Source organism: Heterodontus francisci, chromosome 30, assembly GCF_036365525.1.
Source record: "Heterodontus francisci isolate sHetFra1 chromosome 30, sHetFra1.hap1, whole genome shotgun sequence".
Lineage (NCBI taxonomy): Eukaryota > Metazoa > Chordata > Chondrichthyes > Heterodontiformes > Heterodontidae > Heterodontus > Heterodontus francisci.
In genome coordinates, this window is record NC_090400.1 from 99,935 (window position 1) to 126,394 (window position 26,460).

General features: G+C 41.9%; 1 protein-coding gene across 1 annotated transcript in view; it reads left to right on the plus strand.

The window, feature by feature from the left end:
* The first annotated feature begins 2,239 nt into the window (after window positions 1–2,239).
* Window positions 2,240–26,460, plus strand: part of LOC137346536 (zinc finger protein 135-like) — a 402,079-nt gene continuing 377,858 nt past the window's right edge. The window contains exon 1 of the mRNA XM_068010012.1: window positions 2,240–2,451. The gene's annotated coding sequence lies outside the window, so the exon portion shown is untranslated. The remainder of the gene's footprint in view (window positions 2,452–26,460) is intronic.

A 26,460-nucleotide genomic window follows, 5' to 3' on the forward strand; every position in this document is an offset into this window, starting at 1 on the left:
AGTTTTGATGAAGGGTCACAGATCTGAAACATTAACTTTGTTTCTCTCAGCAGATGCTGCCAGACTTGCTGAGTATTTCCAGCACTTTCTGTTCTCATCCCTAAGCTCTGGAATTTCTCCCTAAACCCTAAATACAGTAAGGTGCAGAGTCCAGTTTTAGGGAGTACTGTTTGTACAGAATACTAAATAGAGTAAAGTTAATGAGTGACTGAATTTTAAGAGATCTAAGAGTTGATCTCTTTCCAACATTTTGTTAGTTTTTGCTTTTTGCATTTCACTTAATTAAAAACTGAACTTGTAGTTTCTTTCACAGTCTGTGACAGCTGGACAGTTAATTGATGTTTATGGAATAGGAGGGTCAGTGTCAGCTTGGATTAAAAAAAAACTGGCTTAATGACAGAAAACACTGAGTCATGGTAAATAGTTGTTTTTCAGACTGGAGGAAGGTGGACAGTGGTGTTTCCCAAGGGTCAGTGCTGGGAACACTGTTTTATTCTGATATGTATAAATGATTTGAATATTGGAATACAGAGGAAAATGTGATCACAGAGCATTATCCTGAGCCTTTAGATAACTAGTTCAGTGACATTACCACTATCCCACTGTCACTGCCTCTGCGCCTTACTTTTCTTCCTTAAGACACTACTGACAAGCAGCCTCTTTGAGCAAGTTTTTGTTCATCTGACCTCATATCTCCTATTGTGTCTCAGTGTCATACTTTGCTTTATAATGCTCCCGTGAAGTATCTTGGCAACTTTTAAAATGTTAAAGGCATAATATCAATAAAAGTTGTTGCTGTTGAGGTTTGTCATACATGATTTGCATTACCACATCTGTGCTACTTGCCGTTGATTGTCCTGCGTTTTTTTTCAAGCGGAAAATACTTTTGTTCTGGATTGTGAATTACTGGTCAGTAATTACAGCGTTTACTCCATCTCTCCTTTTTTAAACAGGTTGAAACATTTACAACTCTCCAGTCTCTGGCACCACTCGCATATCTAAGGAGGATTGCAAGGGTCTGGCCTGTGCCTCTGCCTTTTCCACCATTACTTCCCTCAGCAACCCTCATACATCCCATCCAGAAAGGGTATATATTCTATTTTATTGTGATGCAAAACATGTTGGATTGAAAGGGGTTAACTGAACCTGTTTGTTGAGTGACTGTAATTAATCCATGGACCCTAATTGTATCGCTGGAGTTTTTCCATTTCTATTAATAAGGGACTCCTTTAAATGTGTTACCCAGTTGAAGCATCATCACCGGCACTAGCAGGGATCAGCAGCTCCAGAGAGAGTTGGAGAGAGAGAGGATAGATCAGAATCTGAGAACAATAGATTGGAATGGTGCCACAATGGACAGGAGTTTATCCTCCTGGTTTGACGTCCTTACTTAGAATAGCGGATCTATTTTGTAGAGAGAAACAGAGTTAATGTTTCAGATCTGTGACCCTTCATCAGAACTGGTAAACGTTCGAAATGTAACAGTCTGTAATTTAATCTCGCCCCTCTCCGTCCCATCACAGTCCTTCCTTCTTGTTCTTCTTCCCCCTTCCCCTCTTTCACTTGCTCAAAGACTGTTACTTTTCTAACGTTTACCAGTTTTCTAGCTTATATTTGCATTTCTGGACATCCTTAGATATTCTATTGAGAATGAAATCATAATCCCCACTATTCTCGAAAATCCTGAGGATGTTCATCTCCCCAGGTGTCCCTGTTTTTTTTTCTCTACCAGGTTATCAATTGACTATTTCCTGCGATATGCTAATGACACTGTTTCTGGCTTTACTATTCAAAACTCCCTTGAAGTCCCCCCCCACACCCCCACCCCGCTCTTAGTGATGAACACACACGTTTGATCGAGTTTGATCTCTCTCTATCTCGAGATGTCCAAACCAGTCTCAACGACGATCACACGTGTTTGAGTGTACATTCTCTCACTCTCTGTCAGAAATTGCTACCCAGTCTTTGCAATAACCGCACGCGTTTGACCGATTGTAAACTCTCTCTTTGTCTCCAAATCTCCTAACCATTCCCAGTAATGATCGCTCAACTGAGTTTGTCATTTCTCACAAACCAAGTAAACCAAGCCTATGATCCCGGTCTCTGTGATACGCCTCCTACACCTCTGTAAAATCTGATCTAGAGTCACAGATTACCCAAAAGGAAGTCGAAGGGTCACAAGCAGTTTATTGAGGAGCTACAGCTCAAATACAGCACAAAATCAGAATAGACATCGTGGACATATGACCTGTGACGGATGAGCAAGGCTTTCTGCCTACGGATCAGATGTTAGAAGCTATTATTAAAGACGTTATAGCAGGGCAGGTAGAAAAACTCAAGATGATAAGGCAAAGTCAACATGGTTTTGTGAAAGGGAAATTATATTTAACCAATTTACTGAAGTTCTTTGAAGAAGTAACATGTGCTGTGGATAAAACGGAACCGGTGGAGGTACTGTACATAAATTAACATGAGACATTTCATAAGGTGCCACATCAAATGTTATCTCGGAAAATAAAAACTCATGGTGTCGGGGGTAACATATTGTCATGGATAGAAGATTGGCTAGTTAACAGGAACAGAGAGTAGACATAAACGGATAATTGTCTGGTTGGCAAGATGTAACGAGTGGTTGCCACAGGGATCTGTGCTGCGGTCTCAACTTTTACAGTTTATATAACTGATTTGGATGAAGGGACCGAAGCTATGGTTGGTACATGTGCTGATGATACAAAGATAGGTCGGAAAGTGCATTGTGCAGAGGATATAAGGAGGCTAAAAATGGATATAGATAGGTTAAGTGAGTGGGAAAAGATCTCACAAATGGAGTTTCATGTGGGAAAATGTGAAATTGTCTATATTGGCAGGAAGAATAAAAAATAAGCATAATATCTGAATGGTGAGAGAGAGCAGAACTCTGAGATGCAGGCGGAACTGGGTGTCTTGGTGCATGAATTACAAAAGTTAGCATGAACGTTCAGTAAGGAATGAGGAAAGCTAATAGAATGTTATTGCTTTTTGGGAGAGGAATTAAATGCAAAAGTAGTGAGGCTATGTTTCAGTTATACAGGGCATTGATTAGACCACATCTGAAGTATTTTGTACAGTATTGGGCTCCTTATTTAAGGAAGGAAGTAAATGAGTTCAGAGAAGGTTTACTAGACTAATACCTGGAATGGGCAGGCTGTCTTATGAGAAAAGGCTGCAGAGGCTAAGCATAAATCACCTGCCGTTTAGCAGAGTAAAAGGCGACTTGATAGAAACATATGAGATCCTGAGGGGGGCAGAGCAAGTGAGGGCGACAGAGGGAGAAATATAAAGAGAGAGAGAGTGAGGGAGAGAGAGTGGTCACATCAGCTCATCTGCTGCTGAAACCCTCATCCATGCCTTTGTTACCTCAAGACTATTCTAACAGACCCCTGACTGGTCTCCCACATTCTACTCACTGTAACCTTGTGATCATCCAAAACTCTGCTGCTATCTTCTAATTTACACTAAATTCTGTTCACCCACCATCCCTGTGCTCACTGACCTACATTGGCTCTTGGTCCAGTAACACCTCAATCTTAATATTTTCACTCGTGTGATCAAATCCCTCCATGTCCTCATCCCTCTGATTATCCCAATCCCCTGTCCATTTCCAATATTCCTGAAACTTGTTCATCTTAACGTCTTTTTCTAATTCCCTTTTTAAAGTGAGTTTCTTTCCCTCTGTCTCTCTCTCTGACCACACATTTGATCTCTCCAGCTCCACTGGTGCTGTGGAGGTTTGGATCCATAAAATGGTGTGAGCTGTACTGCCAGTTACATCCAGCACCTTGTACAGGACACCCAGGCTGGCCGGGCTGCTAGCGTGGGTGTAACGTGTGTGTGTCTGTAGTGTGAGGAAGGGTCTGAATATGGTGTCAATCAGCGATTCCGGCAGCTTTGATGTACGTCTTTGAAACTTGGTTTGTGCATGTCCACGGACCGTCTGTGTTAGTCACTCTCAGCTGAACATACATTCAGCAGCACCAGGAACCCCCTCTACTGTTATTTAAAAGGACCAGGCATCCAACTTACAGGTGAGGGCTTTTGACTGACTTCTGCTATTGTAAAGTTAGTGGAGGTGCTGTGGGTGGTTTTCTGGAGGTTGTGTTGTGAGCTGCTGCAGACATTCAGGGAGGACAGAAGATTTGGTGACCCAACTCTGGACGAGGTATGGGACTGTAGTTATGCAGTCTCTGGGTCGGTAACATGACAAACAAATGGAGTAGAGGCTGCAGAGAGGGGAAGCTGTGTAAAGACGGAGGAGGAGGGGGCTCTGTCCTACCCACCCCATGTTTTCCAAGAGCAGAAAGAGCAGTGTTCCTAATACCGAGCCCTGGGGAACACCACTGTATACTCCCATCGAGTCTGAACAACAACCTTTCACCACTTGTCTCTTCTTCCTGTTCCTTAGCCAATGTTATATCCACACTGTCACTGTCCCTTTAATCCATAGGGTTCCGTTTTCCTAACCTGTCTATTGAATGTCACTTGATCAAATACCTTTTAAAAGTCCATATAGATATATAACTTCAATCACATCAACCCTCTCCATTGTTTTATCAAAGAACTCCATCATGTTTACCTCACCACCACCTCTCTCCACTCCTCCACTGTTAAATTATCAGACTGCTTATCCGACATCCTGTACTGGATGAGCAGAAGTTTCCTCCAATAAAATATTGGGAAGACTGAAGCCATTGTTTTCACTCCCCACTCTAACTCTATTCCCTTGCTATTGATTCCATCCCTCTCCCTGGTAACAGTCTGAGATTCAAACAGTTTGTTTGCAGCCTTGGTGTCACATTTGAACACAATGAGCTTTAACCTCATTTTCAGTGTATCATTACAACCGCCTATTTCCACCTCAGTAACAGCGCCCGACTTCACCCCTGTCTCAGCCCATTTGCTGCTGAAACTCATTCATGCCTTCATTACCCCTAGACATGACTATTCCAGTGCACTCCTGTCTGGTCTCTCGCATGCTACTCTCTGGAAACTTGATGTCCTCCAGAACTGTGCTGCCCATGTCCTAACTCACACCAAGTCCCCTTTCACATATAACTGACTGACATTGGGTCCTGATCAAGTAATGTCTTTATTTAAATTCTCCACCTTGTTTTCCCTCCATGACCTCAACCCCCGTCCTGTATCTGTAATAAACAGCCCCGCAACCCTTCAATATATATGTGCGCATCTAATTCAGATCTCTTCTGCGTTATTAGCTGTTCCACCAATGGTGACCACACCTTCAGTTGCCGAGGCCCCAAGCTCTAGAATACCCTCCTTACACTTCTACGCCTCTCCATCTCTCCACCTCTCCACCACACTTTCCTCTTTTAAGACACCCATTAAAACAAACCTCTTTGACTATGCTTTTGGTCCTCTGACCTAATAATTTCTTATCTGTCTCGGTGTCACATTTTGTTTTATAATGAAGCATCTTGGGATGTTTTCTTTCATTAAAGGCACTATATAAAATACATTGTTGTTGTTGATGTTTGCCCGACATGATTTGGAATTCGCATTTCCATGCTGCTTGTCACTTATTATCCCTTTTTGTTCAAGCAAGGAATACCTATCTCTTGGCTGTGATCTTTAGAAATTTCCAACCACCAACATTAGACTGACTGGTCAATAAATATAGGGTTTACCCATCTATCCTTTTTTTTAAACAGGGTGTATCATTTACAACCCTCCAGTCCTCTGTCACCACTCCCATATCCAAGGAGGATTGGAAGATTCTGAACAGGGCCTCTGTTATTTCCACATTTCCTTTCCTCAGTCACCCTCATACATCTCATCCAGACTGGGTAAATGTTCTACTTTATTGAGATACAAAAAGTGTTGGATTGAAAGGGGTTAACTGAACCTATTTGTTCAATGGCTGTAATTAATGTCAGTCTCCATGGACCCTAATTGTGTCACTGGAGGTTTTCAATCTTCTATTAATAAGGGACTCCATTCAAGGTTTTATCTCATTGTGCCAGCGGAGCATCAGCCTCAACACTTACAGGCATCAGTAGCTCCAGAGAGAGGGAGAGGATAGATCGGAACCTGAGAATAGTAGATTGGAACGTTAGAACAGTGGGTCAGAATCTGAGAACAATGGATTGGAATGTTACAAAAATGGGTCAGAATCTGACAATAATAGATTGGAATGTTGTAACAATGGGCAGAGGATTGTCGTGGGCTCTTTACATGCTTTCTACGTATGATTCGATGCCTTTAGCATCCCGGGTCCGTTACGCACTGGTGATTATGGAACACATTTACTACCCCATCCTTGCTATTGTTGGTGTCCCTGGTAAGTTTGTCAATACAGCTATTAATTTTATAAACCATTTTTAACTGCATTACTGCTCCTGGAATTTACTCTGCCTTACTTACTGCTGTTGGTATTCCTGGTGAAGCTCTGTCTCCAGCTCTGGGGGTAGTATGGGAAACACAAGGACAGAAATTTGGGCATGAGAGCGGGGAGGGGTGGTGGTGGAGGTGATGAAATGCCAAGTGAGCCGAGGCTCGGGGTCATGCTTTTGGACTGAGTGGAGGTGTTCCACAAAGTGGTCTCCCAATCTGTGTTTGGTCTGCTGCGGTGCTCCAGTGAACATCAACTTCAGCTCGAGAAACAGCACTTCATTGTCTGATTAGGAACTCTACAGACTTCCGGACTGAACATTGAGTTCAATAATTTCAGAGCATGAGTGGCCCTTTTAATTATTATTTGTTTTATTTTGTTTTATCATTTTTTTGCCATGTGTCAGCCTCAAACGGGACTTTTTATGTTGGTGCGTTTGGCTAGGGTTGTTCATTATTCTGACATTTAACACCCTCCCTGCACTAACGCTTTATCTTTCACCACACAACAAGCACACTCTCTTTGCCTTTGCCCCATGACCTCCTTGACAGTTAATCTCTCTGGTCCTCTGTCCTATTCTGTTCTCTTTTGCACCACCCCTACTTTATTTGCTTAAAAACTAATACATTTCTAACCTTTTCCAATTCTGATGAAAGGTCACAGACCTGAAACATTACCTCTACTCCTCTCTCCACAGATGCTGCCAGACCTGCTGAGTATTTCCGGCACTGTCTGTTTTTATTTAAGATGTGTAGTGGAGTTCCCCAGGAATCAGAGTTGGGGCCCTTTCTCTTCCTGACATATATTGATGACCTAGACCTTTGTGTACAGGGCACAATTTCAAAGTTTTCAAATGATATAAAACTTGGAAGCATTGTGAACAGTGAGGAGGGTAGTGCAGAACAAAGGGACACAGACAAGTTGGGGCAATGGACAGACAGGTGGTAGATGAAGTTCAATGTGGAGAAATGTGAAGTGATTCATTTTGGGAGAAAGAACTTGGAGAGACAATGTAGAATAAAGGGTACAATTATAAAGGTGGTGCAGGAGCAGAGGGACCTGGGTGTATATGTAAATTTGTCATTGAAGGTGGAATGATAGGTTGAGAGAGCGGTTAACAAAGCATATAATACCCTGGGCTTTATTAATAGAGGCATAGAGTACAAGAGCAATGAGGTTATTTTGAACTTGTATAAGACACTAGATCGGCCTCAGCTGCAGTATTACGTCTAGTTCTGGGCGCCACACATTAGATAATGTGAAGACATTGGAGAGTGTGAAAAGACATTCACAAGAATGGTTCCAGGGATGAAGAATGTCAGTTATGGAGATAGACTGGAGAAGTTGGAACATTTTCCTTAGAGAAGAAAAGGCTGAGAAGAGATTTGAAAAAGGTTTTCAAAATTATGATGTGTCTGGGCAGAGTCGATAGGGAAAAACTGTTCCCCCTCGTGAAAGGATCGAAAACGAGAGGGCAAAAAATGAAGGTAATTGGTAAAAGAAGCAGAAGTAGCATGAGGAAAACTTTATCACACGGCGAGTGGTTAAGGTCTGGAATGCACTGCCTGAGAGTGTGGTGGAAGCAGATTAAATTGAGGCATTCAGGAGGAAATTGGATAGCTATCTGAAAAGGAAGATTGTACAGAGTTACAGGGAGAAGGCAGGGGGGTGGCACTAGATGAATTCCTCTTTTGGGGAGCCAGTGCAGATACGATGGACTGAATGGCCACCTTCTGTGCTGTAACAATTCTGTGAGTCTGACATTTGACCACAAAATGAGCTTCCAACCTTATATTCGTGCCATCATTATGACCACTTATTACCACCTCAATAGCATTACCCAACTTCACTCCTGTCTCATTTCATCTGCTGCTGAAGCGCTCATTCATGCTTTCATTAGCTGTAGACTAGACTATTCCATCTCATTCTCCCACATTCTACTGTCTGTAAACTTGAGGTCATCTAAAATGCTTCTACCTGTGTGTTAACTTACAACAAGTCCCATTCCCCGATCACTGATCTACATGAGCTCACAGTCAAGCAAGGTCTTGATTTTAAAATTCTCAACCTTATTTTCAAATCCCTCCATGGTTTCACCCCTCCCTATCTCTGCAATCTCCTCCAGCCCCACAACCCTCCGAGATATCTCCTCCTCTAATTCTGGCCTCTTGTGCATCCCTGATTTTAATTACTCCACGGGTGGTGGCCACACTTTCAGTTGCCCCGGCCCCAAGCTCTGGAATGCCCTTCCTAAACAGCTCCACTCCTCCATCTCGCTTTTATTCTTTAAGACACTCCTTTAAAAACTGCCACTTTGACCAAGCTTTTGGTCACTTAACCGAATATCTCCCTTTGTGGTTCGGTGTTATACTTAGTTTCATAATGCTGCTGTGAAGTACCTTGGGGTGAGTTCTTGTTGAAGATTGCCAGACATGATTTGTCATTAGCATATCTGTGCTGCTTGAAATTTATTATGCTATGCTTTTCAAAACAGCAAATATTTCTGTCCTGGGTTGTGAAGTTTCCCCACCACTGATGTCAGATTTACTGGACAGTACACGGTTTATCCCCATATCACCTTTTTGTAAACAAGGTGTAACATTTAGCACCCTCCGGTCCTCTGTCAACACTCCCATATCCAAGGTGGATTGGAAGATTCTGAGCAGTACCTCTGCTAATTCCACCATTCTTTGTCTCATCAACCATCTGACATCCCATCCAGACTGGGTAAATGGTCTAGTTTATTGTGGTACAAAAAAGTGTTAGATTGAAAGGGGTTATCTGAACCTGTTTGTTCAGTAACTGTAATTAATGTCAGCCTCCATGGACCCTAATCGTTCCACTGGAGGTTTCCCCTCTTCTATTAATTAGGGGCTGCTTTCAATGTGTTATCCCATAGTGTTAGCGGGAGCATTAGCCCCGGCACTAACAGGGATCAGCAGCTCCAGAGAGAAGGAGAGGTTAGATCAGAATCTGAGAACAATAGATTAGAATGTTACAACAATGGATCAGAATCTGAGAACAATATATTAGAATGTTACAACAATGGATCAGAATCTGAGAACAATATATTAGAATGTTACAACAATGGACAGGAGTTTATCCTATTGGTTTTACTAACTTACTGCGGATTATGATTAGATAACATCAGCAGATCAGATCTATTATGCACTGAACATGTTTCAACACATTTATTATCCGAATTACTATTGTTGGTGTCCTTGGTAAGTCTCTCTATCCCTCTGTTAATTCTGGAAACCATCATTGATTGCATGACTGTTATTACCAACTATTACTTCCTGAATATCTTCCTCCATGTGAGCCCATTTGCAGCATAAACCCTGATCTGTTCCTTTGTTAAATCCAGACAGGACTATTCCAATGTTTCCTGGTCACCCTCCCTATTATTAACTGCCATAAACCACAGTCTACATAAAACTCTGCTGTCCATATCCTAACTCACACTAAATCTAGTTCACCCAGCATCCCTGTGCTCAGTGTCCTACATTGGTTTCTGTAGGACAGATGAAACAGGAAGAAATAAATGTGGTGTGTAAGAAAGTTACCATTTTAATCAGGGGTTACTTTAATCTGCATTTAGATTGCGCAAATCAGATTGGCAAAAGTAGCCTGGAAAATTAGTTGATAGAGTTTATTCTGGACAGTTCCTTGGAGCAGTGCATTCTGGAGCCAACCAGGAGCAGGCTATTCTAGAACAGGTAAGGTGCAATGAGACAGGATTAATCATGGTCAAGGAATCTCTCGGCGACAGTGATAATAACATAGTAGAATTTCAACATTCAGATTGAAGGGAAAACTATGGGTCTGAGACTGGTTTTTTTTAAAACCTAAATGCGGCATTTATAAGAGTATAAAGGCAGAACTAGCTAAAGCGAACTGGGAATCTGGGTTAAAAGTTAGGGCAGCAGAGATACAGTGGAAGACTTTTAAAGAGGTGTTTAATAACTCTTGGCGAAGATTTATCTTAGTGAGAAAGAAAGAATCTTGGAGAAGATTGCACCATATGTGGGTAAATAAAGAAGTTAAGGATAATAAATTGAAAGAAACACTGTACACATCTGCAAAGATTAGTGGCAGGTCAGAAGATTGGACAGATTTTAAAAACCAGCAAAGAATGAGGAAAACAATAAGAGGGAAACAGTAGAGTGTGGGAGTAATCTAGCTAGTAACATAAAACAGAGAGTAATAGCTTATTTAAGTATTTAAATAGGAAAAGAGGAGCTAAATTTAATGTTAGTCCTCTAGAGAGAGAGTCTGGGGAATTAATAATGAGAAACAAGGACATGACGGAGGTGTTGAAGAGGTATTTTGTGTCTCTTTTCACTGTAGAAGACTTAGAAAACCTTCAAAAGATTCCGAAATCATGAGGCAAAAGGGAGGGAGGAACTTAAAACAATCACCATCACCAGAGAAAAGATACTGGGTAAGCTATTACATCTAAACACTGACAGGACCCACCATCCGTGGTTAACTAAAACAGTTAATGATAGTATCAAACTTAAAGAAAAAGCATCTGAAGGTGCAAAGATGGGTGACAGATCAGAAGATTGGACAGAATATACAAAGCAGCAAAGGGCAATTAAAAGATTAATAAGGAGGGACACATTAGAGTAAAAGGCGAGAAATATCAAGACAGGTAGTAAGAGTTTCTATAGATATATAAAGAAGAAAATAATTTTCTTTAGGCACTTCGACTAGGTGAGGCATGTCCCTCACCATTAGTTTATCCTTTTGGGAACTTTCCTTGTCTTGCAGCTTTCTGTAGATGCTGTTAGCAACCTTTTTAGGGTGCCTCTTTGGCCTTCATTTCAGGGTTGGCTAATCGGAGAGAAGGGGATTGCAGGTGGGAATCCTCGTGACCTCCCGTAACCGATCCTCACTGTCCTTTACAATCCTTCTCTCCTGACTGTCTGACAGAGCTGTGCTTTTCTATCCCCTCCACAGCCTTTACTTTTTTACTGTGGTCTGGAGTGTCATTTAAATAATTTACCTGACTATTCCTTTTGCCACTCGATATGGACCACTGAACCGGGATTTCAGGGGTTCACCCTGCATTGGGAATAGTAACAATACATGGTCTCCGGGCTGAAATGTTCTGACCTTGGTATTTCTGTCTGCTTACCTTTTCATAGCTGCCTGGGAGGTCTTTAGGTGTTCCTGAGCCATTGCACAGGCTCCCGTGAGCAGCTCCTAGAGCATGGAAATGGAGTCTAACATGGAAGACTCATCCCTCTGTCCCAAAAACTTCTCCTTGATTAGTTTAAGAGGATCTCTCACCTCGTGTCCATAAACTAATTCAAAGAGACTAAAGCCGGTGGAATCATTGGACAAGTCCCTGGCAACCAACAGGAGAGATCCCAGCACTTTGTCCTAGTCATGGGGTTACTCATAGCAGTATGGCCTGATCATTGTCTTTAGGGTCTGGTGGTACAGCTCCAAAGCCCCTTGTGATTGTGGGTGGTAGGCTGAGGACTTTAGCTGGGTTATGTCCAGATTACCCATGACCTTTTCCAAAATACTGGACATAAAATGTGTGCCCTGGTCCATCTGGATCTCAGCAGGCAGCCCATATCAGGTAAAGAATTGGGTTAGCCCCTCCACCACTACCTTGGCAGAGATAATTCTTTGGGGGAATGGCCTCTGGGGAATCGGGTCACCACATCCATAATGGTGAGAAGATACTGGTAGTCCTGTTTTGTTTTCAGCAAGGTTCCCCAAAATCTGGTATTGGAATTAGAGGTGCAGCTTTCATTGCAGGTTGGGGCTTCCCTACAACCTGGCACATGTGACCAGTTTTACAGAACTCCACCACATCTTTGTGGAGTTGTGGACAATCAAAATGTTCTCTTATGTGGGCTTCGACTTTTCATACACTGACACGTCCAGCCATTGGAAGCTCGTGGGTCATTCTTAATATTTTTTTAAGGTACTTCAACGGCAACACTATCTGGTGTACCACTGTCCACTCTTCATCCGCAGGTCTGTGAGGAGGTCTCCACTTCCTCATCAGCTCCTCATTCTTTAAATAGTCACACTCTGGAACTCCCTCTGCTTCAGTTTTGGTTTGGACAGTCTGTGCTATATTTTTAACACTGGGTCAGGTTGTTGCGCCTCATATAAGGAAGACCTTTTTAACATATCCTTTGAGTCCACTAACTTCCCAAAGAAGGTTTCAGACAACCAGACAATCGGGTCACCCGTCTGCAGTGTCAGTTCATCCGCCTCTGATGGGAATTGTTTGGCAATGGACCGAGTCACCACACAGTCAGGGAGAATGTCAGGGACCTTCTTGTGTAACTGCTCTGTCTCCCTGACCTCTTTTGGTCGCTTGAGAACTACTGGGGAAGCTGCCACCTTTTCTCCTGTCAGATCATTACCCAGGAGCAGGTCGACCCAACCACTGGTAAACTAGGTACAGTCCCTATGGTTACTGGTCCTGAAACTGGGTCACATTCAAAGTGCAGTCGATATAAAAGTATGGACATATACTGTCTTCCAATCCCATTCACTAACACTCTAGCATTCACTGCACTCTCTGGAGAAAGGTCATGCCTTTTCCCAGCAGAAGGGATTGGGTGGCCCCTGTATCCCTGAGTGTGACTATGGGCTTGCTTGGAGGGGTATGGGTTCACTTTTCCTTGGGGTACAATCTCCTGGTAACTCTCAGAGATTTTGTTACGTTTTCCCAACTCTCAGTGGTAGGGTTACTGTGTCTAACTGCCACAGTTAAAGACACAGACTGATCTGCTGTGCTTTCCACCAGTGCCCATTTTCCTGCATTGATCCGGTGGACTCTGATTAATTCTACAGGTATTCCCCGGAACTTCCATCATTCAACTCAATGGTGACCTGCCTTATTGCAGTAGAAACACACAGGTCTTCAGCAGTTCTTCCTGATCTCAGTACCATCCTATTTGGCCTGAAGATGAGACCCTGTATGTCCAGCTTTTCCTCCATTCCCATGGCTGTTCAGGATCCAATCACCCTCCCACCTTTTATTCTCGTATTTTTGGGGTGACTAGGGAAGGGTTTCCCTTTCGAATTAAGGCCTTGTGTACAAGCGAAAATTCATCAGCTAGAATTCCAACCTGCCTGGCTCTTTGAACCTTTTGTTCCTCCAGGTGGGTTTTAATGGGAGGGGGAGCGAGTTTTTGAACTCCTCTGGAAGGATCTGAGGTTTACATATGTGCGCTCTGTCTTGAGTGTCAATATATACTGGTCAAAAGAAAACATAAAAAAACAGACTGTAAAATCTTCGATAGATACATAAAAAGGAAACGTTTGGCTAAGACAAATGTGGGTCCATTGCAGGCAAAGTCAGGAGAATTTAGAACGGGGAACAGAGAAATGGCAGAGCAGCTAAATGATTATTTTGTTTCTGTCTTTACTGAGGAAGCTTCAAGAAATCTCCCAGAATTAGAGATCCAAGGGAGAATGAGGATGTGAAGGAAATTAGTATTAGTAAGAAGGTTGCATTGGAGAAATTAATGGGGCTGACGGTTGATATGTCCCCAGGACCTGATATTCTACATCTCAGAGAGTTGAAAGAGATCGCTATGGAGATAGTGGATGTATTGCTGATCATTTTCAAAAAATGTATAGATTCTGGAGCAGTTCCTGCTGATTCAAAGGTAGCAAATGTCACTCCACTATTTAGGAAGGGAGGGAGAGAGAAAATAGTGAATTACAGATCTGTTAGCCTTACATCAGCTGTTGGGCAAATGCTGGAATCTATTCTAAAGGATGTAATAAATGGACACTTGGATAATAATGATCTGATTGGGCATAGTCAACATGGAATTATAAATGGGAAATCATGTTTGATGAAACTGTTGGAGTTTTTTGAGAATGTTACTAACAAAATTGGTAAAGGGGAGTCGGTGGACGTGGTATGCTTGGATCTTCTGAAGGCTTTCGATAAAGTCTCCCACAGGAGGTTGGTTAGCAAAATTAAAGCACATGGGATAGGAGATAATATACAGGCATGGATTAAGGATTGGTTAACAGGCAGAGAGCAGAGAGTAGGAATAAATGGCTTATTCTTGCGTTGGCCAGCTGCGACTAGTAGAGTATGGCAGGGATCAGTGCTTGGGCCCCAGCTGTTCGCAATATATATCAACATTGAGATATGGGGACAAAAGTAATAATTCCATATTCGTGGATGCTACCTAACTAGGGGTGAATGTATGTCGTATGGAATATGCAAAGGGACTTCAAGGGGATTTGGTCAGACTTAGTGAGTGGGCAAGAACATGGCAGATGGAATATAATGTGGAAAAATGTGAGGTTATCCACTTTGGTAGGAGGAACAGATGTGCAGAGTATTTCTTAAATGGTAAGAGATTAGAAAGGGTAGATGTACAAAGGGACCTGGGTGTCCTTGTCAATACGTCACTGAAAACTAACATGCAGGTGCAGCAAGCAATTAGGAAGGCTAATGGTATGTTAGCCTTTATCACAAGAGGATTTGCGTACAGCAGTAGTGAAGCCTTGCTTCAATTGTATAGAACCTTGGTTTGACCACGTCTGGAGTGCTGTGTGCAGTTTTGGTCCCTTTACCTTAGGAAGGAGATTATTGCCATAGAGGGAGTGCAACGAAGATTCATAAGACTTGTTCCTGGGATGCCGGGATTGTCCCATGAAGAGAGATGAGGAAAACTGGGTCTGTATTCTCTAGAGTTTCAAAGAAAGAGAGGTGATCTCATTGAAACCGACAAAATACTGAAATGGCTAGACCGGGTAGATGCTGGTGAGATGTTTCCTCTGACTGGGGAGTCTAGAACCAGCAGACACAATTTCAAAACAAGAGAGAAGTCATTTAGGACAGAGATGAGGGGAAATTTCTTCACTCAGAGGGTTGTGATCTTTGGAATTCACTACCCCAGAGGGCTGTGGAAGTTCAGTCATTGAGTATTTTTAAAGTGAAGGTTGACAGTTTTCTAAATACAAATGACATAAGGGGATATGGGGATAATGTGGGAAAAAAGGCATTGAAGTGGATGATCAGACATTATCATATTGAATGGCGGGCCAGCTCGATGGGCTGAATGGCCTACTACAACTCATATGTTCCTATGTTCCGAAGCTGCTTAGCTCTTTCAAACTCGAGGTCAGTTTAGTCAGGCTGCTTTTGGAGGATTCGGAATTTTTGCTGGTACACCTCTGGGACTATCTCATGTGCACCCAGGATAGCATTTTTAGTCATCACATATTCTGATGAACTTTCAACTGGCAACAGTGAATAAACTTCATGGGTTTTTCCTGTTACATTGCTTTGTAAAAACAGCGTCCAGTTCTCTGACGGCCATTTCAGCTGCTTTGCAAACTTTTCAAAAGTGACGAAAAATTCTGCCACATCCTCCTCATTGAACTTTGGAATGAACTGGGAGAACTTTAAGAGCTCAGCACACGTCCCTGAGCTAGGGATAGCTCCCTCACTAGCTGTGCCTTTACTGGGTGTACTGGGTCTTCCTCTAGTTGTTTGAGCTGCCTTAACTCCCTTTCCTCCTTCTCCTTCTGGAACACTCTTACTTTTTCCGTTTCTTGACACTGACTCTTCTCTTTCTCTCTCTCTCAGGAATTATAATTCTAGTCTCTTCTGTTCTTGTTTTACCTTAGCTAACATTACTCTATCTGTTAGTGATTTTAACCCTGTTTGAGTCTTCAGCTACAAGTGAAAAATGGTTGGCCACAAGTCTAAGGATTTCGGCTTTCCTAGCTTTTGGACAGAGAGTAATCCCGAACTGTCCAGCTACATTACTCAACTTTTCAACAGATAGGACTTTTAACCTGCACCGAGTTACTTCACCCAGTATGTAACTCCTTTATTGCGAATGGAACTCCTTTAGTCAGAAAGGGAGGGAGACAGAAAGCAGGAAACTACAGGCCAGTTAGCTTGATATCTGTCTTGCAGAAAATGTGAGACGTTATTATTAAAGACGTAATAGCAGACACTTAGAAAACATCAAAATAATCAGGCAGAATCAACATGGATTTATGAAAGGGAAATCATGTTTAACCAATTTATTCGAGTTCTTTGAAGAAGTAGCATGTGCTGTGGAGAAAGGGAAACAGGTGGATGTAGTGTACTTAGAGTTCCAGTGGCACAGTGGTTAGCACTGCAGCCTCACAGCTCCAGCGACCCGGGTTCAATTCTGGGTACTGCCTGTGTGGAGTTTGCAAGTTCTCCTTGTGTCTGCGTGGGTTTCCTCCGGGCGCTCCAGTTTCCTCCCATCTGCCAAAGACTTGCAGGTTGATAGGTAAATTGGCCATTAGCAATTGCCCCCGGTATAGGTAGGTGGTAGGGAAATATAGGGACAGGTGGGGATGTGGTAGGAATATGGGATTAGTGTAGGATTAGTATAAATGGGTGGTTGATGGTCGGCACAGACTCGGTGGGCCGAAGGGCCTGTTTTAGTTCTGTATATCTAAATCTAAAAATCTAATTTGATAAGGTGTCACATCAAATGTTATTGTTCATGGTGTAGTGGGTAACATATTGACATGGATAGAAGATTTGCTAGCTCACAGGAAACAGAAGGGCAGCATAAATGGGTCACTTTCTGGTTAGCAAGGTGTAATAACTGATGTGCCACAGGAATCAATGCTGGGGCCTCAACATTTTACAATTTATAGAAATGACTTGGATGAATGGACCAAAAGTATGGTTGCTAATTTGCTGATAACACAAAGTTAGGCAGTAAAGTAAGTTGTGAAGAGGACATCAGGTGGTTAAAAATGGAATATACATAGGTGAAGTCAGTGGACAAAGATCTGGCAAATGGAGTACAATGTGGAAAAATGTGATACTATCCATTTTGACAGGAAGAATAAAAAAGAAACTTATTATCTAAATGGTGAGAGATTACAGAACTCTGAGATGCAGAGGGATCTGGGTGTCTTGGTGCATGAATCACAAAAGGTGAGTATGCAGGTACAGCACCTTATTAGGAAAGCTAATAGAATGTTATAGTTTGTCATGAGGGGAATTGAATACAAAAGTAGGAAGATTATGCTTCAGCTATACAGGGCATTGGTGATACCATATCTGGAGTACTGTGTACAGTAGTGGTCTCCTTATTTAAGGAAGGATGTAAATGCATTGTAAGCAGTTCAGAAAAGGTTTACGAGACTAATACCTGGAACGGGTTGGTTGTCTTATGAGGAAAGATTGGACAGGCTGGACTTGAATCCACTGCAGTTTAGAAGAGTAAGAGGCGACTTGATTGGAACATATAAGATCATGAGGGGTCTTGACAGAGTGGATGTGGAAAGGATGTTTCCCCTTGTGGGAGAATCTAGAACTAGGGGTCACTATTTAAAAATAAGGGGTCGCCCTTTTAAAACAGTGAAGAGGAGAATTGCTTTCTCTCAGAGGGTCGTGAGATTTCGGAACTCTCTTCCTCATAAGGCAGTGGAAGCAGAGTCGTTAAATATTTTAAGGCAGAGGTAGATAGATTCTTGATAAACAAGGGGGTAAAAGGTTATCGGAGGTAGGTGAGAATGTGAAGTCGAGGTTAAAATCAGATTAGCGATGATCTTATTGAATGGCAAGCAGGCTTGAGGGGCCGAGTGGCCTACACCTACTTTTAATTCGTATGTTCATGTGTTTGTTTGCTCTGTCTTCGGAAGGTACTGGCTTCGAACATGGATATTTTAGTGCTCTAGCAGTGAAAATCACAATAAAACTGCTTTGAAATTTGTAATTGTTTTCTCAGGATCAATTGTTTTTATCACTTCTGTGGCCACAGGAGAGGTACCGGAGGATTGGTGCACAGTGAATGTGTTACGATTATTCAAGAAGGGTAGCAGAGATATACCAGGTAATTACAGGCCAGTGAGTCTAACATCAGTGGTTGGGAAACTATTGGAAAAAAATCTGAGGGACAGGATTAATCTCCACTTGGAGAGGCAAAGATTAATCAGGGATAGTCAGCATGGCTTTGTCAGGGGGAGATCATGTCGAACAAATTTGGTTGAATGTTCGAGGAAGTGGCTAGATGTGTCGATGAGGGTAAAGCAGTTGATGTAGTCTACATGGACTTCAGTAAGGCTTTTGATAAGGCCCCGCATGGGAGATTGGTGAAGAAGGTAAGAGCCCATGGGATCCAGGGTAATTTGGCAAATTGGATACAAAATTGGCTTAGTGGCTGGAGGCCAAGTGTGATGGTCGAGGGTTGTTTTTGCGAGTGGAAGCCTGTGACCACTGGTGTACCACAGGGATCGGTGCTGGGACCCTTGATGTTTGTAGTGTACATTAATGATTTAGACATCAATATAGGAGGCATGATCAGTAAGATCGCAGATGACACAACAATTGGTGGTGTAAATAGTGAGGAGGAAAGCCTTAGATTACAGGACGATATAGATGGGCTATTCAGATGGGCAAACAGTGGCAAATGGAACTAATCCTAAGAAATGTGAGGTGATGCATTTTGTGAGGAATAACAAGGCAAGGGAAGATACAATGGATGGTACGACCCTAGGAAGTACAGCGGGTCAGACGGACCATGGTGTACTTGTCTATAGATCATTGAAAGCAGCAGTACAAGTAGATAAGGTGGTTAGGAAGAAATATGGGATACTTGCCTTGATTGGCCGAGGTATAAAATGTAAGAGCAGGGAGGCTATGATGGAGATGTATAAATGGCTAGTTAGGCCACAGCTGGAGTACTGTGTACAGTTCTGGTCTCGACACTATAGAAAGTATATGATGGCACTGGGGAGGGTGCAGAGCAGATTCACCAGAATGTTGCCTGGGCTGGAGCATTTCGGCTATGAAGAGAGATTAGATAGGCTGGGATAAAAGCAACATACTGCGGATGCTGGAAATCTGAAATAAAAACAAGAAATGCTGGAACCACTCAGCAGGTCCGGCAGCATCTGTGGATCCGAGGAAGGGTCACTGACCCGAAACGTTAACTCTGCTTCTCTTTCCACAGATGCTGCCAGACCTGCTGAGTGATTCCAGTATTTTTTGTTTTTATTTTAGATAGGCTAGGGTTGTTTTCCTTAGAGCAGAGATGGCTGAGTGGGGACCTGACTGAGGTGCACAAAATTATGAGGGGCTGAAATGGGAAGAAACTGTTTCCCTTATCAGAAGTGTCAATAACCAGGGGGCAAAGATTTAAGGTAAGAGGCAGGAGGTTTAGAGGAGATTGGAGGAAAAATTATTTTCACCTACAGGATGTTTGGAATCTGGAACACACTGCCTGAAGGGATGGCAGAGGCAGGAACCCTCACAACATTTAAGAAGTATTTAGATGAGAACTTCAAACACCATAGCATACAAGGCTACGGGCCAAGTGCTGGAAAATGGGATTAGAATAGATAGGCCTGACGGCCAGCGCGGACACAGTGGGCCAATGGGACTGTTTCTGTGCTGTATAACTCTGTGATTCCAATTTCCTGTTTGTTCCTGGTTACGGTCACTAGAACCTCCAGATTTATGTCGAAGCCAGATGAGTCCCAGGCTCCCCATTTGTCCTAGCTTTTATTTAATCACAACAAGATTTATTCCTTTTTAACAGTGGACGTGCTTACCACCTCAGTGAGTGTTTTACCTTTTCACATTTGTGATCGTGAAAGAACCAATCAGACAGATTTTCTTGAGTTTAAACTAGAGGTGAGTTTATTACATTTTAAAATTCTAATTGGATCTAAATAAAATAATTGCAATATATGTTATACATTCCCACAGAACCTGACACGAGAATCACACACAAATAAATTAGAATGAGAAATAAATTTGTGGTTGGATATGAATCTGGAATCATTTTTTTTAAAAGCAAGTTCTGTGAAGTTGGATGATTCTGGTGACTGTGCCTTTACCACCCTTAGTTATAGTCATCTGCAAGACATGAAATTATGTTTTTCTTAAATGTCATCAACAAACTTGATCAAGATTATCAGACATGATTTTCCATTGACCTATCCGTGCTGCTTGTCATTTACTATCCCTTGTTTTCCCAGCAAGATATATATTTGTACTGGGTTCCGACCTCTAGAAATTTCCAACCACCAACATTACACTGACTGGTCAGTAGTTACAGGGCTTATCTAATCTCTCCTTTTGGAAACAGTGTGTGACCTTTATAGCCTTCCACTCCTCTGATAACACTCTCATATCCAAGGAGAGGTAAGATTCTGGCCAGTGCCTCTGCTATTTCCTCCATTCTTTCCCTCAACAAACCTCATATATCCTATCTAAACTGGGTAAATCTTCTACTTTATTGTGGTACAAAAAGTGTTGGATTGAAAGGGGTTTACTGAACTTGTTTGTTCAGTGACTTTAATTAATGTCAGTCTCCATGGACCCTAATTGTATCACTGGAAGATTTCCCTCTTCTATTTGTAAGGGACTCATTTCAAAGTGTTATCCCATAGTGTCAATAGCAGCATGAACCCTGACACGAACAGGGATCCGCAGCTGCAGTGAGATGGAGGGGATAGATCAGAATCTGAGAACAATAGATTGGAATATTACAACAATGGGTCAGAATCTGAGAACAATAGATTGGAATGTTACAACAATGGGTCAGAATCTGAGAACAATAGATTGGAATGTAACAACAATGGGTCAGAATCTGAGAACAATAGATTGGAATATTACAACAATGGGTCAGAATCTGAGAACAATAGATTGGAATGTTACAACAATGGGTCAGAATCTGAGAACAGTAGATTGGAATGTTACAACAATGGGTCAGAATCTGAGAACAGTAGATTGGAATGTTACAACAATGGGTCAGAATCTGAGAACAGTAGATTGGAATGTTACAACAATGGGTCAGAATCTGAGAACAATAGATTGGAATGTTACAACAATGGGTCAGAATCTGAGAACAGTAGATTAGAATGTTACAACAATGGGTCAGAATCTGAGAACAATAGATTGGAATGTTTCAACAATGGGTCAGAATCTGAGAACAGTAGATTGGAATGTTACAACAATGGGTCAGAATCTGAGAACACTAGATTGTAATGTTTCAACAATGGGTCAGAATCTGAGAACAATCGATTAGAATGTTACAACAATGGGTCAGAATCTGAGAACAATAGATTGGAATGTTACAACAATGGGTCAGAATCTGAGAACAGTAGATTGGAATGTTTCAACAATGGGTCAGAATCTGAGAACAGTAGATTGGAATGTTACAACAATGGGTCAGAATCTGAGAACAATAGATTGGAATGTTTCAACAATGGGTCAGAATCTGAGAACAATAGATTGGAATGTTACAACAATGGGTCAGAATCTGAGAACAATAGATTGGAATGTTACAACAATGGGTCAGAATCTGAGAATAGTAGATTGGAATGTAACAACAATGGGTCAGAATCTGAGAACAATAGATTGGAATGTTACAACAATGGGTCAGAATCTGAGAACAATAGATTGGAATGTTACAACAATGGGTCAGAATCTGAGAACAATAGATTGGAATGTTACAACAATGGGTCAGAAACTGAGAACAATAGATTGGAATGTTACAACAATGGGTCAGAATCTGAGAACAGTAGATTGGAATGTTACAACAATGAGTCAGAATCTGAGAACAATAGATTGGAATGTTTCAACAATGGGTCAGAATCTGAGAACAATAGATTGGAATGTAACAACAATGGGTCAGAATCTGAGAATAGTAGATTGGAATGTAACAACAATGGGTCAGAATCTGAGAACAATAGATTGTAATGTTTCAACAATGGGTCAGAATCTGAGAACAATAGATTGGAATGTTACAACAATGGGTCAGAATCTGAGAACAGTCGATTGGAATGTTTCAACAATGGGTCAGAATCTGAGAACAGTAGATTGGAATGTTACAACAATGGGTCAGAACTATAGAACAATAGATTGGAATGTTACAACAATGGGTCAGAATCTGAGAACAATAGATTGGAATGTTTCAACAATGGGTCAGAATCTGAGAACAGTAGATTGGAATGTTACAACAATGGGTCAGAATCTGAGAACAATAGATTGGAATGTTACAACAATGGGTCCGAATCTGAGAACAATAGATTGGAATGTTACAACAATGGGTTAGAATCTGAGAGCAATAGATTAGAATGTTACAACAATGGGTCAGAATCTGAGAACAATAGATTGGAATGTTACAACAATGGGTCAGAATCTGAGAACAGTAGATTGGAATGTTTCAACAATGGGTCAGAATCTGAGAACAGTAGATTGGAATGTTACAACAATGGGTCAGAACTCGAGAACAATAGATTGGAAGTTTACAACAATGGGTCAGAATCTGAGAACAGTAGATTGGAATGTTACAACAATGGGTCAGAATCTGAGAACAATAGATTGGAATGTTTCAACAATGGGTCAGAATCTGAGAACAATAGATTGGAATGTTACAACAATGGGTCAGAATCTGAGAACAATAGATTGGATTGTTACAACAATGGGTCAGAATCTGAGAACAATAGATTGGAATGTTACAACAATGAGTCAGAATCTGAGAACAATAGATTGGAATGTAACAACAATGGGTCAGAATTTGAGAACAATAGATTGGAATGTTACAACAATGGGTCAGAATCTGAGAACAGTAGATTGGAATGTTACAACAATGGGTCAGAATCTGAGAACAATAGATTGGAATGTTACAACAATGGGTCAGAATCTGAGAACAATAGATTGGAATGTTACAACAATGGGTCAGAATCTGAGAACAATAGATTGGAATGTTACAACAATGGGTCAGAATCTGAGAACAATAGATTGGAATGTTACAACAATGGGTCAGAATCTGAGAACAATAGATTGGAATGTTACAACAATGGGTCAGAATCTGAGAACAATAGATTGGAATGTTACAACAATGGGTCAGAATCTGAGAACAGTCGATTGGAATGTTTCAACAATGGGTCAGAATCTGAGAACAGTAGATTGGAATGTTACAACAATGGGTCAGAACTATAGAACAATAGATTGGAATGTTACAACAATGGGTCAGAATCTGAGAACAATAGATTGGAATGTTTCAACAATGGGTCAGAATCTGAGAACAGTAGATTGGAATGTTACAACAATGGGTCAGAATCTGAGAACAATAGATTGGAATGTTACAACAATGGGTCCGAATCTGAGAACAATAGATTGGAATGTTACAACAATGGGTTAGAATCTGAGAGCAATAGATTAGAATGTTACAACAATGGGTCAGAATCTGAGAACAATAGATTGGAATGTTACAACAATGGGTCAGAATCTGAGAACAGTAGATTGGAATGTTTCAACAATGGGTCAGAATCTGAGAACAGTAGATTGGAATGTTACAACAATGGGTCAGAACTCGAGAACAATAGATTGGAAGTTTACAACAATGGGTCAGAATCTGAGAACAGTAGATTGGAATGTTACAACAATGGGTCAGAATCTGAGAACAATAGATTGGAATGTTTCAACAATGGGTCAGAATCTGAGAACAATAGATTGGAATGTTACAACAATGGGTCAGAATCTGAGAACAATAGATTGGATTGTTACAACAATGGGTCAGAATCTGAGAACAATAGATTGGAATGTTACAACAATGAGTCAGAATCTGAGAACAATAGATTGGAATGTAACAACAATGGGTCAGAATTTGAGAACAATAGATTGGAATGTTACAACAATGGGTCAGAATCTGAGAACAGTAGATTGGAATGTTACAACAATGGGTCAGAATCTGAGAACAATAGATTGGAATGTTACAACAATGGGTCAGAATCTGAGAACAATAGATTGGAATGTTACAACAATGGGTCAGAATCTGAGAACAATAGATTGGAATGTTACAACAATGGGTCAGAATCTGAGAACAATAGATTGGAATGTTACAACAATGGGTCAGAATCTGAGAACAATAGATTGGAATGTTACAACAATGGGCACTAGGAGTTTATCCTATTTGCTTGGCGTAGTTACGGCAGAATATTTTCGGATAACATTAGAATGGCAGATCTGTTTTGCACTGAAGATGATTGAAACGATTTACTCTACAAATCCTCGCTATTATTGGTGTACCTGGTAAGTCTCTGTTTCCAAATATTAGATCTATAAACCATATTTCAATGATTTAGTATTCTTGTCATGTAAATTGTGAGAAGCATTAAGCCATTTTCTTCAGTCTCTGTCACAAACTCCATTCCCTATCCACTCCATTCCCCTCCCTGCCCAATGTCTGAGGCTGAAGCAGACTGTTTTCAACATCTGTGCTCCATTTATACCTGAGCTGGGTTCATCCTCATATTCTCTCCATCACCAATACTGCCTACGACCACCTCTGTAATATTACCCGTCTCCACCTCTGCCTCAGCCCATTTGTTGCATAAACCCTCATCCATGCCTTTGTTGAATCCACAGTTGACTATTCCAATTCTATCCTGATCACCCTCCCAGTTATAAACCTCCATAAACCACAGCCCATCTGGAACTCTGCTGCCTGTATCCTAACTCACACCAAATCCCGATCACCCATCACCCCTGTGCTCAATGATCTACATTGGCTCCCGGTCTGGCAGCACCTTAATTTTAATCTTCTCATTCTTGTGTTTGAATTCCTCCATAGCCTTACCCCTCACATTAGTCACATTCCCCTCTCCATTTCACCAAACTATATAAATCTTATGCCTTCAAGTTTCTCTCTAATTTTCTTTTTAAAGTGAGTTGCTTTCACACTATACATTCCCTGGCAGCTTTTCACTCTGTGGCTCACTGGTACCAACACGATGGAAACCGGGATCCATAAAATGATGTGAACTGCACAGCCAGCCACTTCTACTGCGGCCAGCACAATGCCCTATGCTGGACAGGTCTCTAGCTTGGGTGTACCATGCATGTGCTGATAGTGCAAGGAGGGGTCTGAATTAACGGCAGTCATTCCAGCAGCTTTGATATACGTCTTTGAAACTTGGTCTGAGCATGCCCACTGACCGCCTGTGTTAGTCACTCTCAGTTGAATATACATTCAGCAGCATGAGGAACACCAAGGAGGAGTTTAATATGGCTCTTGGGGCAAAAGGGTTCAAAGGATATGGGGGGAAAGCGGGAACAGGATACTGAGTTGGACGATCGACCAAGGTCATAATGAATGGCAGAGCAGGCTCGTAGGGCCGAATGGGATACTCCTGCTCTTATTTTCTGTGTTTCTATGTTTACTGTTATTTAAAAGGACCAGACATCCAACTTACAGGTTTTTGGCTTACTTCTGCTATTGTAAAGTTAGTGGAGGTGCTGTGGATGGTTTACTGGAGGTTGCGTTGTGGGCTGCTCCAGACATTCAAGGAGGACAGAGGATTTGGTGACCCAACTCTGGACGAGGTATGGGACTGTAGTTACAGTGTCTCTGGGTCTGTAACATGACCAACAAATGGAGCAGAGGCTGCAGACAGGGGAAGATCTGTAAAGAGGGAGGAGGAGTGGGCTCTGCCCTACGTACCCCGGGTTTTCCAGGAGAATTTTTCCTACCTACACCTGACCCAGGAGCAGTGTGTGAGGTGACTCTGATTCAATAAGGAGGTGGTCACTGAGCTGTGTCACCTGCTGTAATACGACGTGGAGCCTCACACCGGGGTGTGGACTGAGCTGTCAGTGGCCGTTAAGGTCACAGTTTCATTGAACTTCTTTGTATCTGGATATTTCCAGGCAGTAGCGGATGATGTATCCATTATCTCTCTCAATGCCCTCCCTTGATGTATATGCTGGTGACGAAGGCCATCTATCTCAGGTGAGGTGAATATATCATTTTCTGCCTCAGCAGGGAGAAGCAGGATGAGAGATCCCGTGGCTTTGTCAGGATAGCGGGATTCCTGATGGTGTAGGGGGTATTGCGGGGCCCCCATGTCAATGGGGAGAGGGACAGGAACTGAAAGAACTCTCACTCCATTCATGTACAATTTGTGTGTGAGCATTCCCAGTACATCATGTTGGTGAATATCCACTACCCTGGCAGCAGCCACCATTGCTTCATTCTGAAACAGTCAGCCATTCCCAACATTTCGGGTCTCCATTGACATGCGGAATGCGGTTCCTCAGAGACAATGGACCC